General features: G+C 50.3%; 1 protein-coding gene across 1 annotated transcript in view; it reads left to right on the forward strand.

Annotated features, from left to right (window-relative positions):
• The window catches only part of SFXN2 (sideroflexin 2), a 104,158-nt gene that overhangs the window by 15,212 nt on the left and 75,969 nt on the right, over positions 1-12,977 (forward strand). The window contains exon 2 of the mRNA XM_039547742.1: positions 452-524. The gene's annotated coding sequence lies outside the window, so the exon portion shown is untranslated. The remainder of the gene's footprint in view (positions 1-451; positions 525-12,977) is intronic.

Below are 12,977 nucleotides of genomic sequence, written 5' to 3' on the forward strand. Positions count from 1 at the left end.
ACCCATGTGGAATTCAGTCCATTATGTCTTGGTCTCTACTCCACTTTTTCCGTTTAGAATTTAAAATCCTGCCATGACCCAAGCGCAGGATTCTGAGCTTGTCATGTTCATCAGTCTCACTTGCTTCAGATATGATGGGCCAAAGCAGGGGAGAAAACACAGCTTTTTAAACTGGGGTCTTGGAAGAGACATAAAACAGGGAAGCTGTTTCTCAAGTATTTTGTGGCTGCTGGGAATTTCTGAGCACTTTCCAACCTCTGCTTTTGTCTGACCTGGGAGCTGCAAAATCTTTGCTGTTTGACTAAAAAAAAAACCAACGACTCCATTGTGTTATGCAGGTCAGACTAGGTGGTCACAATGGCCTTTCTGGCCTCGGGATCTGTGAAAATAGTGAATGACCAACTGTGAGCAAATGTGCTTTTAATTTACCTCTAAAACAAATCTCTTTCAGGTCTGCCTTGTGGGTGATCAGCTGCGTCTTCCGGGCTGGTGAGTCGACTGAGTAAGGAGCATCTCTGCCAAGGGTAAGTCTTGAGGATTTTTGCCAGACCTACTAGTCAGCAGTTCTCTAAGGCTTTTCCTTTCTGTATCCTTACCGTGACACAATGGCTAAGAGTTCTGATCCCAGATTTGCATGTGACTGCCTCTGTGATCTTCGGAAAGTCATTTTACCCGGCTGTCTCCTCTATGGGGTGAGACGCTCCTACTTCACTGAGGGGCGGTGGGTGGCATGTTGAGAATGAATGTGTCAGTCAATGTAAGTATAGTGCTTTGAAGCTGTAGGTGCACAGTGACAGTAGTACTCTCAGAGCCAATCGGGTGTGTACAATGTCTCTCTCCAGCGGCTGCTGCTACAGGTCATAAATCTTAGCACTGCTGCAGCGAGTGTGGGGGAAATCTCTGTACCTCGTGTGATAGAGGCCTGTGCATTTGGGATTGAAGGTTGAGATTTCTCTTCCTGGGTGCTACGTGGAGGAAGCGGAGCTGAGTTGATGTCTGTTTGTGTATGTGGCAGATGTTAATTAGTTTGGTTTGCCTTACACTAATATATGGTATTACAGATGCCATTTGGGAAGTAGAAACTACTTAGGACTGGATTAAAAGGTCTGGGGATATTCATTCTGGCGTAGTCGTTAAAATGTACTTTGGAGTTGTTTTATCATTATATTTAGGCTTGGCAGAATTCATAATATCAATGTTTATATTTTTAAGCATTTTTTCTATTTTATCCATTTCAGTTTTCACAGTTGCGCAAAATTCTGGGTGCGAAGGCATTTACTGTTCTTCGTTTCTATTTCAGTGTTGCAGGAAATGATGGGCAGGTCAGCCAATAATTATCTCATGACCGTAGATATGGAGATTCCAAAAGTGAAAGCTTTATAACCATTAAAACACAAATTGTTCACGTCACATGACAGCCTCTACAAAGTAAATGTCCTTAAATCAAACTTGAATAGGTTCTCAAGCAACGGTTTTCTTACTTTGCCCAGCTGTACATTTCGATGATTATCGATGGAAATGGTTTTTTGTGGGTTTGTGTGTGTATGGTGAAATTATGGATAAAAACCTAATTCTTCTAAGCCTAATTATACTTTGTGTCATCAGACGCTCCTGGTGTGGTGCTCTATTTTAGTCAATGTTGATATCAATCGGCTGCATGCGTGTGTTCCCTCTGTGTGCTGCCCCAGCTCTGTGCAGGTAGCTGACCCAGCAGACCACGAGAGAACCCCCAATGACCACAGACTCTAGTAAGGTACGAAGGCACCTGGGCCAGGTTTATTGTTGAAGAGAAACACAGTCTCCAGCTCCCTGGCATAGGAGTCCAAGGTGCTGCTAAGGTGCTGCTAGCTAGTACATCTGTGCTCCCTGACAATGGACCAGCTTAGTCAGTGGCGGGACATTCCACTGCCCCCTAGGCCGGACAAAGACATCCATTCAGGGGGGCGTTCTTATCCATGGGTACAAACAAGTTACACATCACTCCTGACGCATTGAGGTGCAACCCCTCTACGTAGCAAAGTGCCGCCTCTCACCTTGTACATGTTGGTTCAAACAAAACTCTATCTAGCTTGTTCCCTGTTATCTGTGTGGAGTGTACAAGGATGCGAATGTTCTGATATCTGGTGTCCAGTACCTTTTAGGTCTGTCTCTGTTTGCAGCATCAGCCCTTTCCTTGCCAGCTTCTGTGAGCAGGGCCTGCCTCTGGCTCACAGCTTCACTTGGCTTTGTGTTAGCAAAGTCTTGACCATTACTTTAGTTCAGGCCTTAGGCCTCGGCCTCTGATAAGGGTTCATGTTTCAGGGTCTCATCTTACTACACTTTGTATTTGTCCCACTCTTTTGAGCCAAGTATCACAAAGTTCACGGCAAACAATTAAATCTCACAGTTTGTTGGGAGGTGAGAATTGTCACATACTCACTCACACTCACACACTTTACAAAGAGAAATGGAAACAAAGGTAGAATCATTTGCCTAAGATCACACACTGAGTTTACTTAGATTGTAAACAGCTTGGGGCAGGGCCTGTCTTTTTATTCTGTGTTTGCACCGTGCCGAGCGCAATGGGGCTCTGGTCCCTGACTGGGGCTCCTAGGAGCTACCAAAATATGAATCATAAATTACCAGTGGGCTGCCAGGACTCATTGCTCTAACACCTAGATCAAGGGTGGGCAAACTTTTTGGCCTGAGGGCCACATCGGGGTTGTGCAAGTGTATGGTGGGCCGGGTAGGGAAGGCTGTGCCCCCACAAACAGCCTGGCCCCCGCCCCCATCCATCGCCTCCCACTTCCTGCCCCCTGACTGCCCCCTCAGAACCTCCAACCCATCCAACCGCCCCTGCTCCTTGTCTCCTGACCGCCCCTAACCACCCCCCCAGGACCCCACCCCTTATTCAGCCCTCCCTGCTCCCTGTCCCCTGACTGACCCGACCCCTATCCATACCCACACTCCCTGACAGCCCCCCTCCCTGCCCCCGGGACTCCATGCCTATCCAACCGCCCCCAACTCCCTGTCCCCTGACCCCTCCCCAGAACTTCCACCCCATCCAACTGCCCCCTGCCCCCTGACTGCCCCTCGGGACCCTCTGCCCCTTATCCAACCCCCCACCCCCTTACCATGCTGCTCAGCGCAGCAGGAGCTCGCAGCCCCACCGGAGCCAGTCACGCACTGCCCAGCAGGAGCACCAGGCCAGGGTGCTGGCAGCGTGGCTGCAGGGGAGCGGGGACAGCAGGGGAGGGGCCGGGGGCTAGCCTCCCTGGCTGGGAGCTCAAGGGCCAGGCAGGATGGTCCTGTGGGCCAGATGTGGCCTGTGGGCCATAGTTCGCCAACCTCTGTCCTAGATCATGCTGCCCCTCAATTTGACTCTCGCTGAGTGTTTTACATGGAGGCAGTGTGGCATTCTCTCTGGGGCTTGCATCCGGGCTGGAGAACATTTCCACTGCACTGCTTAGCGAGACCTTTCCTGTGTAAACAGTCCTTGTCTGCTTTGCACTGAGCCTCCGCTATCGATTTCCCAGGATGCTGGCGGGGAAGGGAGGGTGCACGGGAAACCTGACATGGCATGCTATTTTATTGATAGGCTACTTTGTCCTGACTGGGGGCGGGGGGAGGGCGGGTTAGAAACAGCGCATCAATAAACGGCTCGAGTTGTGAATGGAGAGAGACGGATTAGGAGCCGGGTGAAAACGTGTCAGAATGCGGAAAGAAAAATGAGCAGCTGGCTGAGCAAAATTGGTGTCTGATGAAGGCCGCGGGGCCCGGTGGAAGCAAGACACCAGGGCCTGGTGACACTGATCGAGAAAGACTGATGAAGAACAGCTGGAGCTGGTTGCAAACATCTGGGAAACCAGGGCTGGCGTGAGGGCGAAGTCTAATAACTACAGTGGCTCCAGCAGCTACTTCTCGGTGTTTTACTTCGTGGCCTCGATAACTCGTCAGCAGGAGTTTAATTAAAAGGTCGCAGTTGATGTGTGTGCAGGCAGGATAGGAGCAGTCCCCTTTCTGGTGAGAGGGGATGGAAGTGTAGCTTTAGATACCGGGCCCCCGCCCACCCCCACAAACTTAGATTAGGTGTAAAACTTTGGAACATTGAGGCCAAATGCAACTTCCTTGGGCTAGAGCCTGAGAAACGGGATTTGGGAGGTGCAATCGACACGGGCCTGGGCAGTCCAGTCCGGTTCCGAAGCCCAAGCTGATCCAATTGCACCATGTTGGCATAAACAAGAGGGGCTGCTATTGGGAAGGGCATTTTCTCTGAGCATCTGTGGACTTCAGAATTCGCTCCTTCCTTCTAGTCCGAAATAATCGAAGTCTGATCGCCTGCAGGTCTTATCATTTGTCTCAGGCGTTTGAAAATGGCGTAGGGCGGGGGGAGTATCAAGGATGGGGGAATTGTTGGAAAGGGAGATAACTTTCAGGGTTTTAAGTTGCCTGGCTCACTGGCACTTAAGTTATAATTAACTGGATAGCTGCACTTAGCTGCACTTTTAAGCTATGGCGAGGACTCCCAGGGCCTATGGATAGGAGCCCTTTTGTAGCATTTGCATAAATCTAAATAAACCATCAGGGTAAGGATGGGGGGAAAAAAGTTTGATTGTAAATCTGATTTTAGTGTGAATCTAGAGGGTAATGTTTGTAACCTAAGGAATCTTTAAATGAATTTCTTGTCCCTTTTCCAGTGTTTCCATTTTATTGAGTCTTACAAGAGTTGGTGGTTTTCTTAAAGCCCCAGCTGCTGGAGTCAGGTGATGGGTTGAGGACTCGGCTTTTGTTAACAAATCAAAGGAAATGCCGAGCAGAGAGAAATGTAACCTCTACTAGCTGCAACAGCAGAAGGCAAAGAAAGACACCGCCCCCACACCAGGTATTACTGTGTAAATCTCATGATTTTTAAGCCAATCTCATAATTTTGGCAGGCCCGTCTCATGATTTGGAATGCCAGGCACAGTTCTGCTTGTCAGTATGATTTATCACAAGTCATTGGGTTGGATGCAGGCATTACTGGATGAAATTCTCTGGCCTGTGTTATGCAAGAGATCAGATTTGGGGCTCATGCTGGACCCTTCTGGACTTGGTCTATGAATATCCAGGAACCGAAGGGAGCTGCTAGCTAGTTCCCCTACGGATCCTGTTCACTTGGCTTCTAAAATTCCTTGAATTTAAAATTCTATTTCAGGGGGAATCTTCCTGGTTCATTAGAAGTTAAACACAGAGCTTAAATATGATGGGAAGCATATTTAGATGTCATCAGCTTAAACACATACATCAACCTCATCAATATGGAAGCCCGTCTTGGGGAGCTGTTTAAGATAACATCATCCGCTCTTGGAAATTATGAAGGAATATTAATTAGCCAGGATCTGGGTAGTATAATAAATCAAGCCCCTCGCTGCGTAAGATAAATCACTGTCTGGGGGCGGAGGGGGAACCAGTTCCCAAGATTGATTATTGTTTTATACAGCACCTTCCTACCTCAGAGAACTTTGCAGATATATAAAGATCCCTGCAGCTGCTTAACAGCTGATAGCCCCACAACACAACAGTGTTTTTATTTAGATTTGAGACAGTAGCTAGAGACCCCAATGGGGATCAGGGCTCCATTGTGCTAGGAGTTGTACGAACACACAGGCCATGTCTAAACTACAAACTGGGGTTGCCGGTCCTTGCCCCAAAGAGCTTAGTTTAATAGACAGGGGTACAAAGGGTTGGATGGGAAACAGACTGACCCAAGGGGTGTCACAGACAGCAGATCAGTGGCAGAGGCAGGTTTAGAATGCGGGTCTCCCGATTTCTAGTCCAGCGCCTCCATCCACTAGGCCATGCTCTCTCTTCCTGATGTGGCGCTCTCCCTCGCTAACGTGGCTGAGGAATTTCAGAATGTGCTGCGACAGCTCGAGCTGGAATTGAGCTCAGACGCTGCATGGAGCACCTTTGTTCTGCGGGGTGGAAGCCCTGGGATCTTCCCGGAACTCAGTTGCCCAGGCCCTTGGTTTGACATTCACCCCCAGCAGCACGGCATCCCCTGCCCTGGTTTGTCGGGCATTTGTGTGTTACGAGCTAAGAGGGAAGCGTGCCTGCCTCCCTACTGAGTCATCAGCACTGCTTTCGGCAGCATCCTGAGGACATGCTGTTCTGTCTCCTGTCGGCGGGCTGAGTTAGAGCAGAGAAAGAGACGGCAGCATTCCCAACCATGTGGCGCTCCCTCTAATCCACTGCTGGCTTGGCGGGTGCCAGGCAGTCTGTTACTTAACCAGACAATTATATGAACTCAAGGGGAAGCCTTCTCTTCCCGCGCGCCATCATCCTGTCTCCAGAGGGTGTTGGTGGCAGTCGTACCTGCTGGAGCTACAGTGGTATGATGCCACTACCTGTTGGCTTGGTGTATGGAACTTATCCGGTCCCCATTACACAATCCTTAGTATATCTCCTCTCACACACCCCCTGCAAGGTAGGACATTGTACAGATGGGGAACTGAGGCATCTGGAGCTCCAAGCTCTGGTGCATGGCTGGAGTATAATTTAGGACTTTGCCCTAGACGTCAGTGGAAGGTTTGCACAAAGATCAAGGGCAGACTAGAACTGCATAAAGTCCCTAAACTTCCATCTCCCGTTTGTTCAGTGCTTTGCTCTCACATTCAGCTCCACTCAATGGGAAGTCTGCTCCCCTTCAGGGCCAGTGTTCCTGCCCTTTGTTTCTCTTCCTCTTCCCTGTCTGTGTGTCACTCCTTTCTTCCTCCTGCATTTCCTTCCCTGTGGGCTTCTTCCCTTCCCCATTCCATCTGCTAAAATGAAGAGCAATGAAATAGTTAATGCTGACATTTTATGTGTCTTCATTAGACTTCAGTGTTAACGTTCCAGTGGGATTAATGGGGGCTGGCCTGTTCACACCTCTCTGAGTTATTCTTTCAGGCTGTCTGCAGACTCAGGCAGACGTCACTGCATTGGGTATGCTCCGTTCACACGTTCCAGGTTTACTTCCCAACCACAACGCCTAGAAACATACCTGTTAGAATGCAAACTGAGATTCTGTGTAATCTGACTGTGCCACATGCATACATCAGCAGGGCTGGGCACTTCATGCCAGTGAGCTGAAAGGTGTGTGTTGTTTTCTAAATGATCTGCCCTTTCTCTCTCCTAAGTAAAGAGCAATGGTACTTTAGAATCCTGTGCAAAGTCTCTGTGCGTGCGCATGCACCTGTTATGTGCTGCACCGATCACGTGCCATCGAAGATTTAACCTGTGGACTCAAAAATGCTGAGTTCTGGGAGTGGGTGTGTTGAAGCTATGGGGGAGTTTGGGGACCAGTTCTGGTCCCAGGGTGAGGCAGTTGGTCTGTGGAGATCTTCAGCAGGGAGCTCTGCGCCCCGAGAGTATGCCCAGAGCCCTCAAGCTAGGGGCAGGGCATAGACCCTGTTGAGTCTCCCGAGGCTGAAAGCACATGGCGGGGTTCAGTCTGGTGCGTGCCCAAGAAGTTAACGAGCTCTGTGACAGGGGCACCCGTTCTAGTGTCCCCATTTTCAAAAAGATGTTGAAAAATTGGAAAAGATGGAGAAAAGAGCCAGAAAAAATTATGTTAAGGGCTGGAAAAAAATACCTCCGAGCGAGACTTAAAGAGCTGAATCTGTTTAGCTTATCAACAAGAAGACAGAGAGGTGACTTGATCATGGTGGATAAGTCCATGAGGGGGGCTATGATAGAGGTATATAAAATCATGAGTGATGTGGAGAAAGTGAAGAAGGAAAAGTCATTTACTTCTTCCCATAATATAAGAACTAGGAGCCACCAAATGAAATTAATGGGCAGCAGGTTTAAAACAAATAAAGGAAAGTTGTTCTTCACACAGCGCACAGTCAACCTGTGGAACTCCTTGCCTGAGGAGGTTGTGAAGCTAGGACTATAACAGGGTTTAAAAGAGAACTGGATAAATTCATGGAGGTTAAGTCCATTAATGGCTATTAGCCAGGATGGGTAAGGAATGGTGTCCCTAACCTCTGTTTGTCAGAGGGTGGTGATGGGTGGCAGGAGAGAGATCACTTGATCATTGCCTGTTAGGTTCACTCCCTCTGGGGCACCTGGCATTGGCCACTGTCGGTGGACAGGATACTGGGCTAGATGGACCTTTGGTCTGACCCAGTATGGCCGTTTGTATGTTCTTAAGTCCCTTCGCAGAGAGGAAATAGCAGGAACTAAGTGCTCTGTAATCTAGTGACAAAAGGCAGAACAAGACCCAGTGGCTGAAAGCTGAAGCCAGGCAAATTCCGGTTAGAAAACCCGGAAGTGAAGTGGTGGGTTCCCCATTGCTTGATGTCTTCAGATGCAGCCTGGATGCCTTTAAGAACATAAGAACGGCCCTACTGGGTCAGACCAAAGGTCCATCTAGCCCAGTATCCTGTCTGCCGACAGTGGCCAGTGCCAGGTGCCCCAGAGGGAATGAACAGAACAGGGAATCATCAAGTGATCCATCCCCTGTCGCTCATTCCCAGCTTTTGGCAAACAGAGGCTAGGGACCATCCCTGCCCAGCCTGGCTAATAGCCATTGATGGACCTGCCCTCCATGAATTTATCTAGTTCTTGTTTGAACCTTGTTGTGGTCTTGGCCTTCACAACATCCTCTGGCAAGGAGTTCCACAGGTTGACTGCGCGTTGTGTGAAGAAATACTTCCTTTCATTTGTTTAAAACCCGCTGCCTATTAATTTCATTTGGTGACCCCTAGCTCTTGTGTTATGAGAAGTAGTAAACAACACTTCCTTATTCACTTTCTCCACACTAGTCATGATTTTACAGACCTCAGTCATATCTCCCCTTAGCCGTCTCTTTTCTTTTCTGAAAGATGGGCTTCAGCCAACCACAAGTGAGTGGGCTCAGTATGGAGGGAAATGGAGTCAATGTGCTATTCAGGCGATCAGCCAGGTGATTTAACGGCCTCTTCTGGCCTTGAACTCTATGAATCACTTTCTGCTTGGAAGACTCTCTCAGGGCCGGTCATTTTCTTCCCCTCACCTCACCCCAGGAAAGGTTAGACTCTAGTTCATAGTTCTGCTGGGTGGGGTGAGTCCCAAAGCTGCCCAGTTAATACACAGGGCTCTGCTTATAACCAGTCCTTGACTCCTCTCTGCTACAAATCATGGAAAATAAAGCCCCATGCGAGGTTACCGGTACTGATCTCACTGCACCGCTCCGCATTATAACAGTGCAGGAACTGCTCTAGGGATCCGTCGCTCCATCTGCCTGTGGTATTTGCACCACATCTTTCCCTGATAGCTGCCTTTCCTTTCCCCTTGGCTATGTTCTGCCGAGCGTCTCTGCACCGGGCAGGTGGAGCCAGGTTCTGGGGAGAAGGGAATGCGGTAATAAGCAAGGATTGCCCGGCTCCTGATCCAAAGACTGTTATGCAACTGACATCAGCAGATACGCTCGGTTGCTCACGAAGCGCTGTCCAGAGGGAACGTGAGGGCTTTTCTTGGCAACTTTTAGTTTGACTGGCAGCTTGATTTATGTTGCAATTTGCATCGCTTTGCATAATGTACCCATAATGTACTTAGCACTTTGGTTTGTTGTTTTAACACCGTTAAAAAAAAAAAAAAGCCTAAATCTCAAAGGCCTGATTTTCAAATAGAACTGAGCCAGGCGGCCGACGGGGCCCAGAGACGGATGGATTTTATCCCTTCTTGCATTGGCTGGGTACGTGGTGGAGTTCCTGTGCGGAAGCTTTGGGCTATAGATTGCTCATTGCAATAGCTTTTTCTGCCTCAAGCCTCCATCTCTCCTTGTACTGTCTGCTGTTAGACGCAATGTCGTGGGCTGGTGCTTTGATCTGGTCAATCCCAGGTCCCGTCCTTATTATTTATTTCTAGTGCTTAGAGATTAGTGACAGAGATCAGAGCCTCCTCGTGCTCAGTGCTGTACGAACACAGAGGAAGAGACAGGGCCTGCCACAAGGAGCTTGCCATCTGAATAGACAAGACAGACATGGGGTGTAGGCAAGAGAGCGGATTGTTGTCCCCCATTCTACAGCTGCAGAACTGAGACTCAGAGAGATTAAGTGATGTGGCCAAGGCCAGGTTAGGAGTCTGTGGCAGAGCTGAGAATGGGACCCAGGTCCCCTGAGGCCCAGCGCAGAGCCCCATCCTGTCCCCTTTGGGGGTGTAGAGGTCAGTAGGAGAAGCAGCAGAAAGTGATGGGGATTCTTAGCATCCCTAAGGGAGGCAGGACCATAAGCAGCAGCTAGAGCAGAGCGGGGTGGGCCGTGGTGCTGCGGCTTCTCCAGCTCCTTTCATCCAGGCCTGAGATACACAGACTAACCTGATCCTCCAAGCTCTACAGGGATCTACAAACTCTTGTGGTCCCCAGATTGCCACCCCTTTCCCTTCTCTGTGCAGATGACAGCACCACTCAGCCCAATAACCTCAGCCTCCAGAGCCCTGCTCCTCGGAGAAGCTGGGCTTGGCTACCCAGCATCACTAGCTCCCGTGTGCCAGGACTGCAGCGATCACATCGGCATCACAGGCTCCCAGGCCCTGCCCCATCGCTGCTGAAGGGGAATCGCTGTTAGCTGCAGCAGTATTGGGGCTTTCAGCAGCTTTGCAGATGGAACGTCCGGGACATGCACCCTCCAGATCCCTGACCAAGAACAACCAAAGAAAATACTGCCCCCCTGCTCCCAAAGAATCCCTCTTGGGTTTTCCGCTGATCCCAGTTTGTGCTGGCAGAGGACTTTGGGAGGTTAGTCTCTGCTATGTGGATACCAGGCAGCATGGGCGGGACCAGGAAAATGCAGCCATCCAGCCTCACTGCCTTGATTTGAGGCATCCCCTGGGCCTGACCAGCATAAGCAGCGAAATCTGAGCAGAAAGTCAGTGATGCCTCCCCCCGGCCAAAAGGAACCCCTGAAATAGGAAGTGCCGTACATCCCCGGTAGAAGAGTTAATCACCAGAGATCGGCCTGGGGGTAAGTGCAACAAGAAACTGGCCCCGCCACAGCAATGGAGTTTCCTAAAGGAGAAGCTGAAGACCTATGACATGAGACCCTGGAGGCGTGATGGAGCAGCGAGGTTGTGAACCCCACAGGTCCGGGATGGCCTGAGAGCGCTGCAGGGCTCCATTGATCTGAGATGGTACCTTCGGTAACCTGCAGGAAATTACACCACGACGCTGCTTCCAGGGAGGAGGCTGCTGCTCTAGGAGATGGGGAATGCCGGTTCTGATCTCCTGCCCACCTGAATCTGAGCCTGGGCGCCATTCGCTCACCGCTGGTCCCCAAGTCAAGAGAAAGGAAAGGGGGGGTGTTGGGCAAGTGGGGATCAGGCCTTTCCTTGCAGCAGGGTTTCATGTTGGGTGCACAGGGCGCCTTGTTCTGTCCATCCACTGGGGATCTCTTAAATGGGAGAGAATTTCGTTTTCATCGAAGGGAGTGACTGATACACATTGGCTCCAGGTGCGCTGCACAACACTCTGCCTGCACAGCTGGGATGGTGCACCTCAATCCTGACCCGCAGCCCCCAGTACTGCTCCAGCCCTCCCCACTCCAGTTCTGCTGATGTTCCTCAATCCCGCAAACAATGTGTGTTTTAATCCAGCTAAATGTCAATGTACACAGCTAGGAACAAAGAATGTCGGTCGTACGTATAGGATGGGGAGACTCTGTCCTGGGAAGCAGTGACTGAAAAATACCTGGGGGTCGTGGTGGATAATCAGCTGAACATGAGCTCCCGGTGTGATGCTGTCGCCAAACGAGCTAATGTGATCTTGGGATGGATAAACAGGGGAATCTCGCGTAGGAACAGAGAGAATATTTTACCTCTGTATTTGGCACTGGTGCAACCGCTGCTGGAATCCTGTGTCCAGTTCTGGTGCCTGCTCTTGTTGAATTGGAGGGGGTCAGAAAACCTGCCTGGTAGTGACAGACTCAAGGAGCTCGATCTATTTAGCTTAACACAGAGCAGGTTAAGGGGTGACTCGGGTCACTCGGTCAGGCTATAAGTGCCTACGTGAGGAACAAATATTTAATACCAGGCTCTTCACGCTAGCACAGAAAGGTAGAACACGATCCAGTGGCTGAATGTTGAAGCTAGACAAACTCAGGCTGGAAATAAGGCGTGAATATTTAACAGCGAGTGTAATTAACCCCTGGAGCAATGTACCAAGGGTCGTGGCGGATTCTCCATCACTGGCCACTTTAAAATCAAGCTGGGATGTTTTTCGGGGAGAGCTGCGCTAGGAGTTTATACGGCCCGTGTTCTACGGGAGCCAGGCTAGATGGTCACAGTGGTCCCTGCTGGCCTGGGAATCTATGAATTCTGACCTGCAGCCTCCTTGACTCACAGCTCTGCCAAGGCCCCTCATTCGTGACCTGCAGCCCCCTGCTATGACAGCACTGGCTCCCCTGCCCCCAACCTCCAGCAATGCCAATGCACTTCAATCCCAGCCCCCAATCCAGCCTGGGCCTGGCCTCCCCCACTGCTCTGCCACTGTCCCTCCGTCTTGCCCTGCAGCTCCCCTGCTGTTCCACTCTGGGGACCCCAGCACCCCCGAGCTCTGACAATATAGCTTAGTGCTATAGCCCCCCTGGCATTTCAGTCTCACTAGAACAAATGCTGCCCATTGTGCCAAGCTGCAGCCTGAGTAAATGTCCCAAGGGAGTTAGATCTGGCTAAGCACATCTCCGAGGTGTGGCTGTGAAACAGAATGGCCCCGGGTCACTACTGCATCTCCTCGGCATTGGGTAGAGCATGCACCAGCTGTGAACTTGTCTCCAGAGGCTGTCAGGTTAGCATCTACCCCGTCTCAATGCCAGCCAGACCCCCCCCGCCCCCGGCCACAGAGTGATGGAGCCTGTGGGTGGGTCTCATGCCCTTAGGTCACATGCGCTGGCTGCAGAACTTGGTCAAATCCTGGAGAATAAGTGACGTTTCAATGTGAGATTTAAGAGGCCTCTTCCGAGTCTCTGTAAGATCCAAAGCAGCGTACAGGGAAGGGCTGG

The sequence above is a fragment of the Mauremys reevesii genome, linkage group 7 (genome assembly GCF_016161935.1).
Source record: "Mauremys reevesii isolate NIE-2019 linkage group 7, ASM1616193v1, whole genome shotgun sequence".
Taxonomy (NCBI): Eukaryota; Metazoa; Chordata; order Testudines; family Geoemydidae; genus Mauremys; species Mauremys reevesii.